Source organism: Staurois parvus, unplaced genomic scaffold (genome assembly GCF_062004578.1).
Source record: "Staurois parvus isolate SC_StPar_1 unplaced genomic scaffold, SC_StPar_1.0 ptg000586l, whole genome shotgun sequence".
NCBI lineage: Eukaryota > Metazoa > Chordata > Amphibia > Anura > Ranidae > Staurois > Staurois parvus.
Genome location: NW_028318382.1, coordinates 4396927 through 4419737, shown reverse-complemented (window position 1 = coordinate 4419737; position 22811 = coordinate 4396927). Strand labels below are relative to the sequence as shown.

At 41.9% G+C, this 22811-nt stretch overlaps 1 long non-coding RNA gene across 1 annotated transcript; it reads right to left on the bottom strand.

The window, feature by feature from the left end:
- Positions 1-3423: 3423 nt before the first annotated feature.
- LOC149450049 (uncharacterized) lies at positions 3424-4009 on the bottom strand. The gene is made up of 2 exons (XR_016315319.1): positions 3948-4009; positions 3424-3776 (listed from the first exon to the last, which is right to left on the bottom strand). It is a non-coding gene; the product is annotated as an uncharacterized LOC149450049 (long non-coding RNA).
- Between the last annotated feature and the right edge of the window lie 18802 nt (positions 4010-22811).

The following is a 22811-nucleotide window of genomic DNA, read 5'->3' as shown; positions in this document are numbered from 1 at the left end:
TCCTCCTGGGTCTCCTGCCATAGCGTTTCATTTCATTTAAATGTCGACGGATAGTTCGCGCTGACACTGATGCTCCCTGAGCCTGCAGGACAGCTTGAATGTCTTTGGAACATGTTTGGGGCTGCTTATCCACCATCCGGACTATTCTGCGTTGCAATCTTTCATCAATTTTCCTCATCCGTCCACGACCAGGGAGATTAGCTACAGTGCCATGGGTTGCAAACTTCTTGATAATGTTGCGCACTGTGGACAAAGGCAAATCTAGTTCTCTGGAGATGGACTTGTAACCTTGAGATTGTTGATATTTTGCCACAATTTTGGTTCTCAGGTCCTCAGACAGTTCTCGTCTCCTCTTTCTGTTGTCCATGCTTAGTGTGGCACAGACAGACACACAATGCAAAGGTTAAGTGAACGTCTCTCCTTTTTATCTGCTTTCAGGTGTGATTTCTATATTGCCCACACCTGTTACTTGCCCCAGGTGAGTTTACAGGAGCATCACATGCTTGTAACATTCTTATTTATCCGCAGTTGTGAAAGGGTGCCAATACTTTTGTCCAGCCCATTTTTGGAGGTTTGTGTGACATTATGTCGAATTTGCTTTCTTTCCTCCCTTTTTTTGTTTTGTCCCAATACACACAAAGGGAATAAACATGTGTATAGCAAAACATGTGTTAATGCAATACGTTTCGTGAGAAATACATGATTTCCTGGAGAAATATCAAGGGTGCCAACAATTTCGGCCATGACTGTATGTCACGTATGTGACGCTACAACACATGTTGGTGTCATGATGTTTTACCAATTTAGCGCTAATGGTGGCCATTTTAAGGACTTGGACAAACATTTGCCTCTAAAGGAGCCGGTGTGACTGGCAAAACTGGTCAGGTTTCCAGCCTCCCTCCCATAGTGCCAGCTTCCGGGATTCTTCTCCCCTTATCTCCTCCACTCCCAGAAGAGATCAAGGCCTCTCTGGATACACACTTATAGACCACAATACCTTTGGAAACCACAGGGATTTCTCAAGACCCACATGGATGGCCAAGTATCTCTTCATTATTTGAGCATTATATGGCTTGGAACATTCATTGATATAGCTGGTGGCTCCCTTAGTATGGAAATAACAAGCCATGCATTATACAGTTTGAAAATCCTTCATATGAAGGTGAATTGCCAATAGGGAAATACTCAATGTGCTACATTATCAACCATATATAGTATAAGGATACATGTTCGGATATGGACATTCTTTCCCTTGAAGTCTTCCATTGATCTTTTAAATAACTGCCATAAGTTAGTCTGTCTTCATATTGCCTATGTGCGGTCTGACTTTACAACATAATAACTTCCATAAGTTGCTCTGGCTGTATATTGCCTTTGCGTGGTCTGGCATTACAATATATTCCATCTTATGAATCCCGATGGACTCCAAGCAGCCATTTGATTATATGGAGAGGTCTAATTGTGGATAGTACCCACTTGCCCTCCAGAGGATTTACCCCCCTCTTGACCAGACCATTTTTAGTGGTATGGCACTGCGTTACTTTAACTGACAATTGTGCGGTTATGCAACGCTGCACCAGTGATCAGTGCTAATAAAAAGCACTGACACTGTACTAATGACACTGGGCAGGAAGGGGTTAACATCTGGGGTGATCAATGAGTTAACTGTGTGCTGTTTTATTATTTTGTCTGTGTGTGCTTTACAGTGTAAGCATGCTGCTCTGTATTGCTCTGCTATGTAGAGCAATACAAAGCAGCATGCTGGTGCTGACAGGGGAGAGATGTGTATTGTTTACATACAGAACTCTGACACCAGGTGCCAGCAGGGAATCTCTGGCTGAGACCCGGTGATCATCAGCTGTAGCCACCAATGGCGGGTGGGTAAGGCGGCGCGCACCCCCTACGCGGAAATACAAATCCACGTATATATACGTGATTTTGTGCAGCCCTGCCGCCCTGTAGCAGTAGTGCTGCTATAGGGTGGTCAGGAAGTGGTTAATATGGAGGAGAGGTCCGTTTACCTTATATAAACACACAGTACAAGTGTACGATGCCCCTCATTGGGGTATAATTATCTGCTTATTTATATATGTTTTATTTTTTCTTCTTGGGGATGAAATTTACAATATTTTTCCCTCAGCTGCTTGGTTGGGATTTTTAATAATCAGCCAATTATGGTTTTACAAGTTAGACAGTAGGTTTTTGTATGTTCTAGGTTTTCAATAAAGGATATATATTTTATCTATGCATGTGTAAAGTAGCTTGTTGGGTTTCCTATATGCATAATTATCTTAGGGATATAATATAGACTTTATATATTGAGGTTGAGCATCAGTCTGTTTTTTATTTTCCTTTTTCTTCCTTCAAGCATATATACCGACGGTTCCCTTATGTCAATAACAATAATTTTCTTTTTCTTTTTCTCTAGGTCTTGAGGGCAAATGTTATCTTAATTTACATTTTATATCACATTATGATTAGTCTACATGACAAATCCAGTCCAGTAGGCGCAGTTTGTACAAGTAGGCAAAATGGTAAAAACAGAACAAGCGAGCGCACGGTTGGACTTAAAGCAGCTAGCATAAAAGGATGAACCCCTATATCCTCAAACATATAAAAAAAACATGAATTGCAGCTCTATAAAATATGATAAAAACAAGGCACTAAAGCATAAATGAATTTATACATATATTAATAAAATGACAATAGTGGCAGGTGCAAAGTGAGGCGCTTAAATTAAGCGCTAACATGAATGGTATTCAATGGTATTCAATCAGTGTCTCACAATTTAGCAGCGAGAAAGTGATATTAATAAATATAAAGTGACAATGGTGAACAGTCCAGTATAAAATATGATCATTTAGGAAAAAATGGCAAGAAGCAGTAAAAACTGTCCAAATAATCTCTGTGATGAATAGGTGAAAGTGACTCGGTGAGGGTAGGGGTGTTGTTGGTCAATATCAGCAATGTCAGGCTTTCTCTGTGGGAGGAGAAAGGGGGGGATGTTAGTTGGTGTCCGTGGGGGCAGATGATTTTTGTGTTGCCTAGGGCAGCACAAAACCTAAATACACCACTGCCTACAGGGCAAAGCTGAATCCTGAACCAGATAAGAGGAATTTTTGTCCCTAACTCAAAGTGCTAGGAAATGCTGTATGAATGCACTCACCAGAAGTGCATATTAAATGCGCATAATAATATATCCAGCTCTTCCACAGGTAGGGAAAACTTCTATCAGTAGGATCATGGTATGGAGACAGGAAAGAACCCCACTGGCTTCTCACAGTATTACAGGGAAGACTTCAAACACCACCACTGGCCTCGAGCTGCATTACAGGGATGGCTCAGGGTCCCTCTCCACCATGGAAAGAGCCAGCAGAAACGGTATATTCCACCTTAGGGAAAATAGCTCACACACAACAGAAGTGCTGATAGTGTAGTAGTTTTATTATTCCATAAGATAAAAGAACATCTACGTGGGTACAGAGTAAAACACAAGCTGGCAGCAAACACTCACAAAAATGGCCGCCGGACCTCTGTGAGGACGCGGCAACGTGACGTCAGTACGGAGGCTTTAACCCAGTTGATGTAACATTCCTTGACAGGTCTTCATTGTAAAACAAGGCATCACCCTGTGGTTTTTTATCCTTTTATAGTAAGTAATATGCATATATGCTGTCCTATTAACGGTTAGCCGACAGCTAGCTAACAAAACTGACAGAAGCAGCATTGTGTTTCATTCCAAAACTGAGTTTACTTCTGTGAATAGTTCTGTAAAACTGCAATGCAATCACATAAACTGAAGTTACAATATGTTTGTACACATGTCTCTTACAAATGCAAACAATGAACACATTTTTTACAAACAGCTACTTACAAATCACCTTAAATATATTGAACTTCAATCTAGCTATGTATGTGACTTGAACAAACACAATGAATAAACTTACAGGCATATGTGTATCAAAAGGAGGAAGGAGGCCTTTACTGGTGTGTTCTTCTGGAAGCTAAACAAGAACTGCAGTGGTAGATAGAAAATCTTTATTTTTAATGAACACTTCCTCTTCCTGTTCTTTATTGATAAGAATAAAAAAGGATGCAATTGCAGTGAATGCCCATTAGATGGCCCCCCATTCAACACAATGATGTGATACAGAACAGCATATTTTTTTTACAAAAAAGGTATCTCTATTAGTTCTATATACTAATTGTTACAAATAATCTCCTGCTGTATCTATCCATCTATCAAAAAATAAAATTAGTAGATACCATGCTTTTCCTTACATTTCATGTCATATGGCTCCTTAGCTTGCTCCAGATCTCTAAGACAGCAAGGCAACTATTATGTCAAGAATTAAATCACCAAATAGCCAAATTAAATCACCAATAGCTGCTTTTATATGTCTCTCAAAACAGTCCACAAAATCAGTTTCTTTGGTGTGTGACAAGTTTCATTTCAAGCTGTCTATGATCTTGTAAAGATAAAGAGGACATGACAAAGTGGCATTAGCTTGTGGTTTATTGAATCATTTCTGATGATAATGAAACAATTGCTAACATCACATCTTCTTTCATGGATGTTACAAGGCAGGAAGTCAGAGAAAGTCTCACCAACAGTAATGATCCTTTCACACGGGACAGACCTATTTAGCAAATCTGCTTGCTGGGCAGGGGATCTCTCCGCTGATCCCCAATGAGCAAGCAGATGACAGCTCTTTGTCTGCTATTCTGCTGCAGAGCACACACAGACCTGCTCGCTCTCCTCAATGGGCGGTCCGATGAAAACGGACCGCCTGTCTGTTTTCATCTGACCCGATCTGACAGACGGAAGGGGAATTGGATCCCCATCAGTCCCTTTTTGGCGGATCAGATGGGATCGGATGTCGACGGGTGTAAACGAACAAACGTCCGTTTACACCTGCCGCTCCATAGAGGAGAATGGAGGTTCTGATCGGGTCCACCTGAAAAACGGGTAGGCAGACCAAATCGGAACATCCGTGTGAAAGAGCCCTATCACGTACAGTACAGAAAAAAGAAACCGAAGAGGGCTTTAACTGTTTCCCACTCCACCCAAAACAAAAGGTTACAATCACACGGGTGGCCAAGGGAGGATATTTTGCTGCGATCAAAGGTCGCTAAACACCTTATTTGGACACAGCAACACTCTGCGCTATGGCAAATAAAAAAAGTTTGATTGGTTGCGGCCAAAACTCCACAGAAATGCTTAACTTGAACTCACACTGGCTGCATCCAGGGTCATTCAAACATTCTATTCGCTTGTAACCACTTAGGTGAGCAGCTGCATGCAAACTTGATATTTATAGAGTACAAATCTGACAGCTGCGGCTATTTACACACATTGGAGTAGATTTATTAAAACTGAATCTGGTGCAGCTGTACATGATAGCCAATCAGCTTCTAACCTCAGCTTGTTCAATAGAGCTTTGACAATAAAACCTGGAGGCTGATTGGTTTCTATGCAGAGTTGCACCAGATTTCGCACTCTCCACTTTTAATAAATAAACTGGGCAGGCAGACTGTACAACTGGAACAAATCTACTGTCCAGTGCCTGACTAAACTCTGTGGAGGCCCCTAGGCTGTGGAAACCTTGGGGCTCCCCCTCGCAAGTTTCTGGAGGTTTCTTGTGCATGCGTTCTGGTGGGATAACATTGAAAGAAATAGTGTTCACGTCGCCTGTTAGGTGGAGATGACCATCACCACTTTACGTTACACATGCACCAACATTGTTTACAACTGACAGCTGAAAGAAAATGGGTTTTTAACCACTTGCCCTCCAGAGGATTTACCTCCCTTCCTGACCAGGCCATTTTTTGCGATACGGCGCTGCCTTACTTTAACCGTTTCTATACCGTGCAATTTTACACCTTCCTGCCCAGGCCATTTTTCAGGTTTCAACGCTCTCACACTTTGAATGACAATTGCGCGGTCATACAACATTGTACCCAAACTAAAATTTTATCATTTTCTTCACACAACTAGAGCTTTCTTTTGGTGGTATTTAATCACCGCTGGGGTTTTTATTTTTTGCTAAATTAACAAAAAAAGACCAAAAATTTTGAAAAAAAAACACATTTTTCTTTGTTTCTGTTATAAAAGTTTACAAATAAATAATTGTTCTTCATAAATTTAGGCCGAGATGTATTCTGAAGTACTGACAGCCAATCTAATTTCTTGAGGTCCAAGAATGTCAGAATAGTACAGATATCCCCAAATGACCCCTTTTTGCAGAGTAGACAGTCCGACGTACTTCATAAGAGGCATGGCGAGTTTTTTGAAGTTGTATTTTTTTTGTCATAATTTTTCGGAAAATTAAAAAATTAAAAAAATTATTTTCACTATTTTTTTTTTTTACATACTGTCACCAGTGCAGTACAGCGTCATCATATAACTGGCATGGCGGTGAACAGGGACACTGACTGGTGACAGTATGAAAAAAAAAAATATATATTTTTTTAATTTTTTTTATTTTTTTATTATTTTTAAATTTTTATTACTTTTTTTATTTTTTTTAAGATTTTTTTTTTCATATTTTACTATGACCAAAGTAGTACAATGTTACCATAGTAACATTGTACTACTTTGGGGAAGTGATCAGTATTTTTTTTTTTTTTTTACACAATTTGCTTATAGCAAAGAATTACTTTGCTATAAGCAAGCATTTACCTGAATGAAATCGATTCATTCAGCTTTTTTTTTTTTTTTTTGTGCTTAGCTGTGATTTAGTCACAGCTAATCACATGACATGTGCATGTGATTAGCTGTGACCATTCACAGCTAGGCACTAGTATACAATGGATGGCATGAATGAAGCCATCCATTGTATACAACTGTCATGTGACCTGCTGTGATTGGTCACAGCAGGTCACATGGTACCAGCAACGGGAGCCGGTACTCGGATCTGTCAACGGCCGTGTCCGAGGTGCACGGCCGGTGACAGATCGCGCTGCTGCGCCGCTCTGCATTAGCGCAAACTGCGCATGTGCGGGAGCACGCCAAATGGCGTGCACCCGGAATGCAGCAACACATTTGAAGCCGCCAAACGGCCATTGGCCGGGTGGCTAATGGTTAAGAATTGTGCGGTAATGCAACGCTCTACATAAATTATATTTATGTCCTTTTTTCCCACAAATAGAGCTTTCTTTTGGTGGTATTTGGTCACCTGTGCGTTTTTTCTTTTTTTGCACTATAAACAAAAGAAGACCAACAATGTTGAAAAAAAAACAATATTTTTGACTTTTTGCTACAAAACATGTCCAGTAAAAATTTAAAAAAATCTAATTTAGGCCAAAACATATTCTGCTACTTGTCTTTGCTAAAAAAATTCCAATACGTGTAAATTAATTGGTTTATGTGAAAGTTATAGTGTCTACAAATGGCGGTATATCTACTAGTATTTTTTTTTACATTTTATACAGGTAATGGCGGTGATTAGCGACTTATAGCGGGACTGCAGCGGGCATTTTGACACCTGGGGGGAACTGACTTGGTGTCACTGACATCCCAATGACACTACTACAGTGATCAGTGCTAATAAAAAGCAGTGACACTGTACTAATGACACTGAGCAGGAAGGGGTTAACATCTGGGGCGATCAAAGGGTTAACTGTGTGCTATTTTACTTGGGAAACATGCTGCTGTGTATTTCTCTGCTGTGCAGAGAAATACACAGCAGCATGTTCCTGTTGGCAGGAGAGAGACCTGTGTTGTTTACACACAGGTCTCTCCCCTGTCACTGTTTCATGTCAATCACCGGGTGCCGGCAGGAAATCTCCGGCCGGGATCCGGTGATCGACATCTGTAGCTGCCAATGGTGGCGTGGGCAGGGCAGGGCGGAGCTCGTGCACGTGATTTTGCGAAGCCCTGCTGCCCTGTAGCAGTATTTCTGCTATAGGGCAGCAGGGAAGCGGTTAAGAGTTAAACCGTAAATGTGAAACTGATTGTAGGCAGGTGTAGTCTGTACTCACTGTAGGTGGCGCTCAACTGAAGGTGCAATGCAGTAAGGGAAGGAAGTTGCAAGTCACTAGGGACATAGCTGTCCAATTGGACGCTGGCACCGCACATGACCCCAGCAGCCATCTTGAGTCAGAGCAGAGTCTATTTAAGACTCTGGTTCCCGAGTTTGGCACACTTTTGTACAAGTGGCTAGTGTAAGGACAGGTTCCTCCTCTGGCAGGAACAGTGCATGGTGATAGGGAGAAGTACTAGAGGAGTGGGGAAAGTGCAGAGACCACACTATCTGCACTCAGGAAGCCTCTCATTTGGGTGCGGATCAGCCAGGCAGCATTCCCGCTCCTTGTACTGTTGGCATCACCTCAGGATCCACTCCGTAAGTGGCTCCAGTTAGTCGTGCCTACCCCCTGGACTAGGTTGCGCATTGTTGGAACTGTTTTAATACATTGATCAATCTCATCCCGGCCTCTGCATGTTATCTGCTTGCCGACACAGCACGCTGCATTTAGCCCACATGAGGTCTATTGTTTATGTACTGTAAGTTGTTATTGGGTACATTACATCAATACAGTATTTTCTCTATAGAGTCTTTAAAGTAAAGTTTTTGTTTCTTTATTATTAATATTATACAGGATTTATATAGCGCCAACAGTTTGCTCAGCGCTTTACAATATAACGGGAGACAATACAGCAGAGTAGAAGATTCCATTATTAGCTGAGTGCAGAATAGGCTTCCCTGAAGAGATAGGTTTTCAGGGATCACCTAAAAGTGAGCAGAGTAGGCGATAGTCTGATAAATTGGGGTAGAGAGTTCCAGAGGATGGGATAACCTCTGGAGAAGTCCTGGAGATGAGTATGGGAGGAGGAGACAAGGGAGCTAGAGAGCAGGAGGTCATGCGAGGAGTGGAGAGTACAGTTTGGGGGATATTTGGAGACAAGATTGGTGATGTAATTTGGGGCAGATTTATAAATGGCTTTATACGTTATTGTTAATGTTTTGAATGTTATCTGTTGGGCAATTGAAAGCCAGTGGAGGGATTGGCAGAGAGGGATGGCAGATATGGAACGGTTAGTAAGGTGGATGAGTCTGGCAGCAGCATTCATGATAGACTGAAGAGGGGATAGCCTGTGACAAGGTAGGCCAATGAGGAGGGATTTCTTTGGGTTGATTAATTTTTTTCTATCTTTTGCAACCAATTTATGATAGCTTCAATGTAATTTATTTTCTTTCAAGATCAAATCAATATTATTTTTATCCATTGTGGTGGGACCCTTAAATGGCGTGGGGCCCATAGGCTGATCTCTACACTGTCTATTTGGTAATCCGGCACTGTAGCTACCCCTGACTGCTGATATTGGGCCATGTCAATGTAGCCTAAATGTTTTGCATGAAATTCTACTTTAGCATACAACGTTTTTTCCCTATGTTCAGGCTCCATGCACATGGGGCGTTTTGATAACGCTGGTAATGTTAGCTGTGTAAATTCACGTTAAAAACAGGAGTTTTTCAGCTTTTATTAGTTTTTTTGCATTAGTGGTTAGCGGTGTCTTACCATGTTTTTCAGCTAAAAAACTCCTCTAGAAACCCACTAGTCCTGGTTTTTTTTTCCAGCCAAAAAACGTCCCAGTCAAAAAACATTGATTACAGTCTATGTGTGCATGGACACATAGGATAACATGCTGGGGGGTTTACTGGCTGTAGAAAAAAACGTCAAAAGCCAAAAACAGCAGCTATAAAAACGTCAAGTGTGCATGAGGACTAAGTGTGGTTTTTCAAACATGACACATCTACCTGCATGATGTAATATTTGGATGAAATGTATAAACATACAATATTCAGGGACATATACTGGTTTCTAAGTGGCCGCTGTAGATGTCTCCCTCCAGCAGGTTTTTCCGGGCTTGAGGTGCATGAGTTTATCTTTGTGTACTGTAAATTATTATTTACTTTTCTTAAGCTATTTTGTTCTGTGGATCATTTTTCTGGTCGATAACAAGGTGCGGCCTTCTGTACTATGCAACGTCACATGCCACCATGACCAACATCTCATAGTATTTCTGAGCTTTAACTGTCCTCCACATTTTCTAAAAATGGCCAAGTGTTCCCATGAGGGTATGTGACATTGCATGTGCTCTCAATTAGGCACATATGTTCTAATAGGAGGGTAACAGTAGATCGTATTGCACATGTCACATTGTTCGTTCATGAAAAGCGAATATGGCTGCAGCTGCTCTGAGCAAGTTCTATATTTTGCTTCACATTTGCAGGCCTGGACTGACAATCTGGAATCCCTAAAAAATATCAAAAGGGCCAGCATATCTGACAATAACTGCGGACCTATATAAGCTTGTACACCTCTCCATAAATCTTGATCAAATAAAATATAAACCAACACTGTGGTTTGGGAATGTGAATATTCCTATCTACTAGGCAGTGCATGGTAAGCCTACCTTCTATACTTAGTACAGCAATGCATGTTGGGCCATTTTGCCACCAGCAGTCTGAAACTTTTGCACCACATAGATATAAAAGTAACATACATTAACCTGCCCTTGTGCCCTCCCTCAATTATATCTTCATCATGTTATTATTTTATTTATTAACCTCCCTGGAGGTATTCCCGAGTGTAGCTCGAGGTAAAGTTTCAGCACCACAAGCAGTAACCCCAAGCTACACTCGGGAATAGTAAAGAGGTAATATGCAAGCGCTATCTAAAACTATATAAAAGATAGCTGCTAGAACACCGAAAAAGGTAACCAAGAATGAGCCTTCCAACAGAATACATATACATATAAAGGTGCAGCGCTAAAATAACATAAATACGGACAGCATATTATAGCATAAAATTAAGTGCAGAGTATCGGATCACACTGAGGTGAACTTGAGTGAATAAAAAGTCCCAAGATAAATGAGGGCCCACGTGGGGATCCGGTGGATCCTAATGAGTGCGTGGGGCAGGGTTCCAGTGTACCACACGGTGAATCTAGGGTAAAAGAGTGCGCACTCACCAGAAGTGCTTCAAAAATACGCATGTGAAGTTATCCTGTTTCATCAGGTAGTGGTCATCTACTGCCAAGGTAAGGTCAGGGTCATGCACCTTCCAATCGCAACTCAGGGTGGGTACTCCAAGAGTCTCAAACGTGTCTCAAACATGTCACCATCTGGGGTCCCTTTGAACAGGTTCTGCAAGTGGGGACTCTCAATGAAGAGAGCCCAATAAGGGACACCACATAGCGTGATACCGTTGACACTGAGTTTATTGTATCAAAGGGTAACACAACAATGAATGGTGGAGATAAAAAATGATGGTAAACACTGACCAGATACCATTCAGGATGGCCACCAGCAGTGGTCAGACGTCCGGATACTGTAGCCCCGCTGACACGTTTCGTGCGATGCACATTATCAAAGGGTGCTGGCCGCTGGTGGCCATCCTGAACGGTATCTGGTCAGTGTTTACCTTCATTTTTTATTTCCACCATTCATTGTTGTGTTACCCTTTGATACAATAAACTCAGTGTCAACGGTATCACGCTATGTGGTGTCCCTTATTGGGCTCTCTTCTTTGAGAGTCCCCACTTGCAGAACCTGTTCAAAGGGACCCCTGATGGTGACACGTTTGAGACTCTTGGAGTACCCACCCTGAGTTGCGATTGGAAGGTGTATGACCCTGACCTTACCTTGGCAGTAGATGACCACTACCTGATGAAACAGGATAAATTCACATGCGTATTTTTGACGCACTTCTGGTGAGTGCGCACTCTTTTACCCTAGATTCACCGTGTGGTACACTGGAACCCTGTCCCACGCACTCATTAGGATCCACCGGATCCCCACGTGGGCCCTCCTTTATCTTGGGACTTTTTATTCACTCAAGTTCACCTCAGTGTGATCCGATACTCTGCACTTAATTTTATGCTATAATATGCTGTCCGTATTTATGTTATTTTAGCGCTGCACCTTTATATGTATATGTACACTCGGGAATACCTTGCAGCGTTGCTTCGGGATCTCTTCTTCACTTACCTTGTATTGCGCTCCCACGATGTCCCCTCTGCAGCGTCCCCGGCAATGTCCTCCGGCTGATGCCAGCATCTGTCTTCTAGGTTCCGTTCCCTGCGACGTCAGGACGTACGTGGACGGAATGGCAGGAAATTTAAAAATGTGAAAAAGTGACATTCACTAAATTCTCTAAAATCACATAATAAAACATTACTGTATCAAAGCATTTCACATACATTTTATCCCTAGTGCTTTGCCCTGTGCCCTGCCTGCATTTTTACTGTTCTTTCTGCCTGGAAACTGAGAAATGTCCATGGCATCCATAAAGTGTCCCTTTAGGTCAAAAGCGGGTTTAGATCAGCTAGAGAACAGCGATAGTAAATTAGAACCACTTGCAGAATTGAGTGATAATGATTTGTGGGGAAATTTGTCATCAGACACTGAAAACGATCTTGCGACTTTGCTCAGTGATGTGCGAACTTGGCGCTCTATTTCAAATTTCAGTGTTTTTGGTTTGATTATATTATTGAATTACATTTTTTATTATTATATTATTATTTTTTATGATTATTTATTAAATTATAATTTATGATTTTGTGTTTCAAATTTTATCCTACCCGGGATGTTTAATAGACTCTTGTTCAGACAGATTTCAGTGAGTTATTCCTAAAAATTACAGGCCTACGATAAAAAAAATGCATATTTCCATGCAAAAAAAGTACCACTTTGAGCACAGAAATACTGACATAATCAGACCGCTAGGGAGGCTACAAAACAAATCAGTACTGAATAGCACATTTTCGTGCATAGAGATGCCTACAACTGCCTAAAAGTCTCATTTATTTATCTGAGGATAAGTGCACTGCCAAAGTGCAACTATCCTTTTTGCCCCTGACCGAAAGTACCCCAATCATCCCCTCGCCAGATGCATCTGATGAATGGGAAGGTGGGATAATTCAGGGTCAAAAAGGATAAGTGCCTGGATGTATGTTCTTTTTCTGTGCAACTTGTTTATATTGTCGCCAAAAATAAAGAAGTTGTAAAAAAAACAGATACTGTACATTCACATCAGTGCATGCCCCCAAGAAGCCTAAAGTGTTATTAAACCCACAACAGCAAAATCAGTCTGTATATGCAGTAAAGCATGCTTGCTATACTGACTGTGGAACCTAAGGGGTTAATCCTCCGCATTAAGTAAAGAGACTGTTTGAACCTGTCCTTTCTGATCCTCCCCTTCTTCTACAGCCCCCGATCTATCTGCTGATAGTACTGTACAGAGCTCTGCACATGCTCAGTTTAGTGTGTATTGCTAGAAAGTTTTTTTCTTCTTTGAGAGGGTGCATGTGATCAACACAGGGCCAATCAGCACTGCCCAGACAGATGGTCAGGGGTTATGCATCCTCATAGGATAATCAGAGCAGAATGAAAACTCCTACAAGCTTTAACCAGTGCTCAGCTGGACACTGATAGAAGTCACAAGACATTTATTTACTGCTGATGAGAAAAGGTATTTGGCAGTTTATAATGTATACAGTTATTGCATTTCCATGTTCTGTGTACTGTGGGAGACCAGATATAGTGAATGCAGGGTCCTGGATTTAGTAACACTTTAAACCAGGGGTGTCAAACACAATATCATCATGGGCCACATCAGCATTATGGTTGCCCTCAAAGGGCCAGTTGTATCTGTAAGACTAGATGTTCAGAGTCAAGAGTACCCCCCCCCCCTTACATCACAATGCAACCCCCTCACCATGTGCTGCTGCCAGGAAGAAGCTGGGGTAGAGCTGGGAAAAAGAAAGTGCAGGGTCTGGAGGAGGACTTGAGCCAGCTGCCAGAGTCTGCTGAATGCTGAGACCAGGGGAGTTGGACACGAGGGGGTGCTGCAACTTCACAGAGAGGTGCAGTTCTGTAGTTCTGTCCTTCTCTCTTCTGCTGACTGCTGAGACTGAAGGGCAGAGACAAGCCTCTCCTTGGCTACACAGAGAAGTGCAGGATCTGGTGGAGGAGTTCTGTCCTCCTTTCTGCTGCTGACTGCTGAAACAAGGTGGGTGGGAAGGGGGTGCTGCAGCTGCAGGACAGGTGTGAGGGCCACATGGTGGGCCGGATGCGTCCCACGGGCCTTGTGTTTGACACATGCTTTATACCCTAGAGTCTCTATCTCACATATATACTAGGGCCAATTTAGAAAGAAGACAATTAACTTACCAGTGTGTCTTTAGAGTGTAGGAGGAAGCCAGAAGAACCCCACATCAACACAGGGAGAGCATGCAAACTCTATACAGATAGTGCCCTTCCTTGATTCATACTGAGGACTCCAGTGCTGTAAGGCAGAAGTGCAAAGTGTTATTAGGCCTAAAGGAGACAAAGCAATACAATCTTACAGATACTTTAACCCCACTCTGTGAAGAACAAAAAAATTCTGACATTTGCTTTCTGCTTCAAAGAACAGGAAATTAGGGTAAATCACCATTGCAGGAACACTGACAGCAATAGGAACTAAAGTTTCTAACTATTACCAAATCAAAAAAGAAATTTAAAAAAATGTCTGTAGTTCCTAGGAGTACCTTGGAGCCAAACTAGTATTTGAAATGAAGTAGCACAGCCATTTACAGTGTTATGCTAACATAAAGGCTGAATAATTTATACCAGTGGAAAATAAAGCGAGCGCTAAAGATAGGATGAAAAATGGCTTGCAGGGTCTCCTTCTTAATGCGTTTCAAACTCAGCGTTCATTCTCAAAAGGGGTACAGGCATACACCACAGGATTATCCCTAATTTTGCTCTGTATCGAGCACCTTAATCCCCTAGCAAAATCTCCAGTGAATGTCCCAGCGTCCGGAAGAGGCTGAACTATTTCTATTGGCCACCATATCCTGGCACTTAAGGGAGACCATCCACCCCCAGGCTACATCCTGGATTACCCCTAAGGGACCGTTGAAAGACCAGGATTATATGATACAACGCGCTTTTTATTAGCGCATCTGGTGAGTCTATTGGTACACCCACCTAAGGAGAATAAGCACACTGGGATTTTACTGAAATCACTTGGAGACCATATCTGATTTTAAGAATTTATGGACTTTTTATGATTTTCATGCATGTCATGATTATGCGTTTTTTGTGGACACTTGCACTTTTATTTATCTACATATTTTTCAGAGCATAATTACTGTTTTGATATATTTTATGAACAAAATGCATTTATCACCCATGTGCGTTTATGTCACTGAGATTGGTTATTTCTATACATTTTCTTAGCTCTGCACCAATATATATTTTATGAATAATTTATATCGTTTGGGTACAATTAATTATAAAGATTTATATATGAGACCTAAAATTAAATAATTATAGAAGGACACAGGAAAGAAGGAATTCAGCTGGAAACTAATTGTGAAAGAGACATTTGAACTATGAGAGTGACATCTATCACCCCAAACTATACAGGAAAGCACAGCTAGGGACACATCATAGGAGGTGTTCTCGTAGGGATGAACTACAATGACATCTTCTGGTTAGAATTGGGAACTGCATGATAAGCAAATATTAAAAAACAGCAAAACGCTTATATAATTGTATATTGCTTTATGTTCAACACAGCTTAGAGCACCTTATACAAAAACCTTATAGAGAATAATAATGAAAATAATGCAGTTATAAGCCATGTTTTGAAACTGCACATAAGCCATGATAAAGAGACACATTGCTATGTTTATTCAGTATCCTTCTGAGACTGTAATTTCCTGGTGACGAGCCAGAGTAAATAGGCTGTTTATAGACATACCTTCCCAGGCTTCTCCATAACAACATTAAATAAATAAATTCTGATTTAATGTGGTAAATACACTACTGTTTTACCAAGTACAATTAGTATGGACTTTTGTGGGGAAATTTCTGAATAGATCACATGAAGAAAGAAATATTTCCTTCTCAGTCCACAAAACACCTTTTTAACCTCCCTGGCAGTCTATCAATATTTTTGAATGTCAAAGCGGTACATTGTTTTGCATGGCAATTTTTTGTTTTATATTGAAGGCCTGTAATCCTTAGGAATAACTCATTTAAATCTGTCCAAACAAGAGTCTAGTAAACATCCTGAGTATGATAAAGTTTGAAATCATAAATTATTATATAATAAATAATTATAAAAAATATTAATATAATAATAATAAATTTAATTCAGTAATGTAATCAAACCAAAAACACTGAAATTTCAAATTCAGCACCAAGTTTGCACATCATTGAGCTCAGTCGCAGAATCGTTTTCAGTGTCTGATGATGAATTTCCCCACAAATCATTATCACTCAATTCTGCAAGTGTGCTAATGTACTTTTGCTGTTCTCTAGCTGATCTAAAACTGCTTTTGACCTAAAGGGACGCTTTTTGGACGCCATGGACGTTCTCAAGTTTCCAGGCAGAAAGAATGGTAAAAGTGCAGGCAGGGCACAGGACAAAGCAGTAGGGACAAAATGTATGTGACATGGTTTGATACAGTAATGTAATCCTAACAGATTACAATGTATTGTGTGAATGTCATATTTTTACTTTTTTGAATCTCCCACCGGTTCCGCCCCCCTGTGTACCAATGCTCGCAGGGAACGGAACCTGGAATACAGATGCCAGCATCGGCCAGAGGACACGGCTATAGGACACAGCAGGAGAAGATCACGGGATCGCAGGACAAGGTAAGGATCAGGGGATTGCAGGAGAAGCACTATAGAGTAATCCCGAGTGTGGCTCGGGGTTACCGCTTTTGGTACTGTAAATTAACCTGGAGCCACACTCGGTATTACCGTTAGGAAGGTTAAAGGAAACCCAGACTTACAGCAGTAGTAAACATAGCAGAACAAAAGTGTAATATTGCAGCTTGTCATCCCTTAGATGTGGCGATCACCTGGTGATCGAGCCAGTCTTTTGACAGACCAAGCTGTCCAGCAAAATTGTCAGTTAGAGGGTTGAAACAAACCATTTAGACACTGACATGGGTGTTTACAATTATTAGATTTTTTTCATTTATGTAAAACCTGTATTCCAAAAGAAAAAAAAATGGTTGCTATAACTCTGTTAATATTTTAGCTGGCTTTCACCTTTAATTTGTTAGTCAAGTCCATCAAGTGAATCTAACACTACCACCTCCACAGACTGACAATGCTGCTGAGGTGGCTCATTTTCTCCTCCATCCAGAACAGAGACACCCTAAGACAGGAAGTGTGTTACTGACCAGATCACCAGGTGAAAATAATGGGAAAAAAAATGTCTAAATGTAGAGATGTGCTGGTTGCTTTAAATCTTAAACAGCAGTTGCAAAGCATTTTTTTTTCTTTTCCCTCTTTGTGAGTGACAGACAGGCAAAGCAGGACTGTGCTCTGATTGGTTGTTGCTATGGCTGAGAAGGATCCATCCATAGCAGCACTGTTGCAGCTGAACTTATGATTGGCTGTGGAGTAAAGGCAAGAGGAAAAAGGAAGAAGAAGCACATGTGGGGAAGGAGACATTTTCAGGGGACCGCATGGAGCAAGGGTTCCTGGTGTAAAGTCACAGAGTACCACTCTCTGTGCTGCTAGAGCCCATGAGCTGGGCTGGGAGTTTGTAGCAGAGGAATTGTTGCAGGAGGAGAGTGTGCAAATCAAGGATTGTCCTGCCTGACACTCAGGATTACAGCCACTTAAGTGCTTGTGTCTCTCAAAGTTTGGAGCTGCTGAAAGAGAGAGGATTTCTACTACTGTCTAATGCTATCTAGAGGACAATCCAGAAACAGTGAGTACTCTGTGATGAAAGGGGATTTTGATATTGCTGCATTTGCTGTTCATCTCTGGAGAATGGTCATGAGAAAGCCTGCTCTCTAATTCTCAGAGTGACACAGATCTTGGAAAGCCCAAGCTGCTCAGAATTAGCTATTCCTGTTGCTGATTGATGAGAGAACTCTGTCTCTGTATATTACTGGTTTGTCTCCTCAAGACTTGTGCTGTGGCTGAAGAGTGTGTTTAGTTCCAAGTCCCCACAGAAGCTTGCTGCTCTGAATATACTGAGCAAGTGTCAGTATATCAAGATTTCACCTGTATGGTAAAGATTTTGTTGAAGTGTTGTTCTCTTCCATTGTAATGTTCACTGGAAGATTCTGCTTAAAGGAGACTGTGCTATCCTGCTACCCCTGGATTACAAATACTCTAACATGCAGAGAGTGAGCGCTCTTCCATTGATTAAAGTGCCCCAACGTTGAGAAACTTTAAGTTTCATCCCACTGGCCAGTGGTTAGGTAGGACATTTCTACTCTAGAAAGTACTGCTATAGCAAATGTCAATAAGCTGCTAAACCTCATTAACAGTCATTGTTTCATGTGTCAATGTCACTCTCATATGTCACCCTAGTCAGTGTGATAATGTATATTGTATAGAGTGCGCTTGTTGGAGCCCAACCTCTGTAGCTGTAAGAAAAATGTGCCAGATGGATATCAGGGATGGATGGATGGATGGGAGCAGTAACACTTAGGCAGCTCTTCTTAGAGTGGAAGCAAGGCTCTAATGCAGTAACAAGAAAAAGAGAGGAAGGTGCCTCTAAGTGCAGTATTGACAATTTATTCAGTATACAATGGAAAATTTGCACTTACAAGATAAACAGTTAAAAAGGCTCATCATGTGGTAATTAGATCCAGGGGGGACATCCAGCCGTCTAGCAGCATACTATGTCTATAGGATCAGGAAGTAGAGTCCAGGATGTGCCTGTGCATCAAAAATGAAGCTTGGAGAGCAGAGTCAGATGTAGCAGGTGAAGGGGGCGGTAATGAAGAAGGAGCCTATTGAGCATGCTCCGAAATTACCATCCCCTTCACCTGCTACATCTGACTCTGCTCTCCAAGCTTCATTTTTGATGCACAGGCACAGCCTGGACTCTACTTCCTGATCCTATAGGCATAGTTTGCTGCTGGACGGCTGGATGTCCCACCTGGATCTAATTAGCACACGATGAGCCTTTTTAACCGTTTATCCTGTAAGTGCAAATTTTCCATTGTATACTGAATAAATTGTCAATACTGCACTTAGAGGCGCCTTCCTCTCTTTTTCTAGTCAGTGTGATACTAGTCAGTTTTTGGAGTCATTGGCGAGTGAATTGTGACTTCTTACTAACTGTGTTATGCAAAGTGGTATCTGTGTTTTATGTACATTACCTGTGTTAAATCAGCTGGTTCTTTTTCAGGGTTTGTCTTCTTCAATAAAACCCATAAAAAATATTCTCAGAGTGTCGAAGTGTTCTGGGTATAATTGGAGGTGTAACCAGATTCAGGTGGGAGCTAAACCTATATATCTAGCCAAGCATCACCCAAGGGTATGCTACATAAAAAAAAAGAAAACGAATGCAGCCACCATATTTAAGAATTGTTAAGCTGCAATATAATAAATTTGTATTTGTTTTGGGGTTTAATACCACTTTAAAATAGTTTGTAGGCTGCAGCTGCTGACATCCTTTTAAGTAATGATGGCTGCCTGGCTGTCTTGAATCTTAAAATGTTACATAGTTACATAGTTAATCTGGCTGAAAAAAAGGCAAAAGTCCTTCCAGTTCAACCATAAAAAAAGAAAAAAAAGTTATAATCCTACACCCACAATTGATCCAGAGGAAGGCAAAAAATCCAGCAAAGCATGATCCAATTTTCTCCTGCAGGGGAAAAAATTCCTTCCTGATCCCACAAGAGGCAATCAGATATTCCCTGGATCAATTTTACCTATAAATGTTAGCGTCCAGTTATATTCTGCATGTATCTAGCAAAGAAATCAGGCCTTTTTCTTATTCTTTGACACAGAAAAAGCATTTAGCTAGTTAATGCAGGCCATACATGGGTCGAATTCCAAACGATTTTTCGTCCGAAAATCAAAAACGTTGTTAGCTCGGTAATCCGATCATGCCATCAATGATGTAAAAAATCAGCCGACCAAGTCATAAAGTTCACCCCATATAACAGGCGAAACTTCTGTTCCTTCCAGGTCACGGCTCTTGCGCATATTCTTTTTGGAAAAACGATTGTATGATTTGACCATCATTGAGTCGAAAATCGGTTGTTTTTCACAAATTTTCCAACATGCCCGATCACCGAAAAGGGGAGGAACCACAAAAATCGGCCAGTGCCTTTGACCCACTAACAGAGCGAAAATCGGCCGATTATTCTTAGGTCCGATTTTCGGACGAAAAATCGGTTGAATTTCAACCCATGTATGGCCCGCCTAAGTCAAGACTCCTGAACTTCATACTTGTGGGTCACTAAATATTGAATCCTTTGGACAAGTACAATAGCTAAAATTGCATTTTTAAAATGAAAATTTTAAAAGCAACATTCAACAATGGCAGCATATTTTCCCAGAGCAGTTTTTTTTAACAGATCCTGGTTTCCTGGTCCCTGAAGGCAGCATTCTAGTTGGCTGTGCTGCATTCAGGTGACCCCTGGAAACTATATTTGGTCAACAAAGTCTTTATAAGTCCCTGCCCTCGGGTTTTGGTGAGCATTTTGCAAAATGGTAGGTGTAGGGAAAGAGCAACCATCTGTCAGGGAAAGTGATTGTCAGGGAGCGAGGAGCCAGACACACAAGGAGGAGCAATTAAAGGTAGGTTTATTTACACAGAAACAAGGCAAGAGTCTATGCAAGTCCGACAGCAACAGCGGATGACTTGGTAGGACAGAAGTTCTCCTGCCGAGGTCGTCTTCCAGGATAATCAAGTCGATGAACTAGCGGGAATCGTAGCCAAAGCCGGGGTCAGAAGCCAGGAAGAATGGTCGCCAGAGCCGGGGTCAGAAGCCAGGAAGAATGGTCGCCAGAGCTGGGGTCAGAAGCCAGGAAGAATGGTCGCCAGAGCTGGGGTCAGAAGCCAGGAAGAATGGTCGCCAGAGCCAAAGTCAGAAGCCAGGAAGAATGGTCGCCAGAGCTGGGGTCAGAAGCCAGGAAGAATGGTCGCCAGAGCCGGGGTCAAAAGCCAGGAGGAGTCTTAGCCAAAGCCGAGTCGGTATCCAGGAGAGCAAAGAGTTAACTGAACAGGAGCTTGCTGCTGTGCAACAGACAGGACACGAATGCAATGGACAGCTGCAAACAGCAGACTTAAATGTGATAAACCGCCACCTCCTGGGAGGAGCCGCAGAGGGCTGAAAGCATAAAGGATCCCACAATGCTTTGCAGACCTAAGATGGATGCCAGCACATGGAGCAGCACAAGCCCTGAGGAAAGGTAGGACCTTGATAGTGATTAGCAGCAGGGAAAGATTCCTGACGAGTAGGGACAAGCTAAGGACAAGCCACCCTTGTTAGAAGAGCCTCCCCATTGGGACCGAACCAGTAGGGCCACAGTCTGCACTCTGAGGACAGATGCTGTCTGTGCATCTTTACCCACTGAATCTCTGCATTACACCAAACTGTGAGTGTTTTCCCGGAGCGGCACTCTTCTGACGGGGTTGTTTGTAAGTGAGCATTCGCTACAGTACAAGTATGAGTTATCTGCACCTGGATACTATGTCATTACTGCTGCCGCACCACATGTTTAGCAGTCTAACTAGGAGGGTGCTACATCAGTGATTAATAACCAAATGTACCTTGCGATGTACAGCATATTTGCTATAGTCATTGGCAGATTTTCCCAGCTACAGGTCAAACTTTTGTAATATAAATACATTAGTATTCGCTGATCCAAGTCACTGTTATCTACTGTGGAAATGCTAGATTTGGGGCGACACGATTTACAACATGTTCTACCAAATGCTATATTACGATTTTGTGCAATCTGTAGTATGTTAAAACGCATTAAACGTTCCCCGCTTTTAAACATTTTATATGTAATTGTTCAATAATAAAAATATATATTTTTACTCTAATGGTGTGGTACCCTTAAAGTTCTATGTAGTCCTTTTATTTAAGACTTTTTTGTGATGTGTAATACTTATAGAGGATGTGGTACCAGTAAATCTATCAAAGAGTGGAGGTAGTTATCTTCCTGTGCTCCCTCCCTCCCAACCCCTTTATTTTATTTATTTATTACAGGTACTTATATAACGCCGTCAATTTACACAGTGCTTTACATGTATATATATTGTATTTTCACACCAGTCCCTATAACAGTGGTTCTCAACCTTTCTAATGCCGCGACCCCTTAATACAGTTCCTCATGTTGTGGTGACCCCCAACCATAAAATTATTTTCATTGCTACTTCATAACTGTAATTTTGCAGTGGGAGGAGTAGTGCCATGTCATTGGTGTCAGTGGAAGGAGTAGTGCCCCATCACTGATGTCAGTGGGATGAATAGTGCCCCATCGTTGGTATCAGTGGGAGGAATAGTGCCCCATCGTTGGTATCAGTGGGAGGAATAGTGCCCCATCACTGATGTCAGTGGGATGAATAGTGCCCCATCATTGGTATCAGTGGGGGGAGTAGTGCTCCATCACTGGTGTCAGTGGGGGGAGTAGTGCCCCATCACTGGTGTCAGTGGGAGGAGTAGTGCTCCATCACTGGTGTCAGTGGGAGGAATAGTGCCACATCATTGGTGTCAGTGGGAGGAGTAGTGCTCCATCACTGGTGTCAGTGGGAGGAATAGTGCCACATCATTGGTGTCAGTGGGAGGAATAGTGCCCCATCATTGGTGTCAGTGGGAGGAGTAGTGCCCCATCATTGGTGTCAGTGGGAGGAATAGTGCCCCATCATTGGTGTCAGTGGGGGGAGTAGTGCCCCATCATTGGTGTCAGTGGGGGGAGTAGTGCCCCATCATTGGTGTCAGTGGGGGGAGTAGTGCTCCATCACTGGTGTCAGTGGGGGGAGTAGTGCCCCATCACTGGTGTCAGTGGGAGGAGTAGTGCTCCATCACT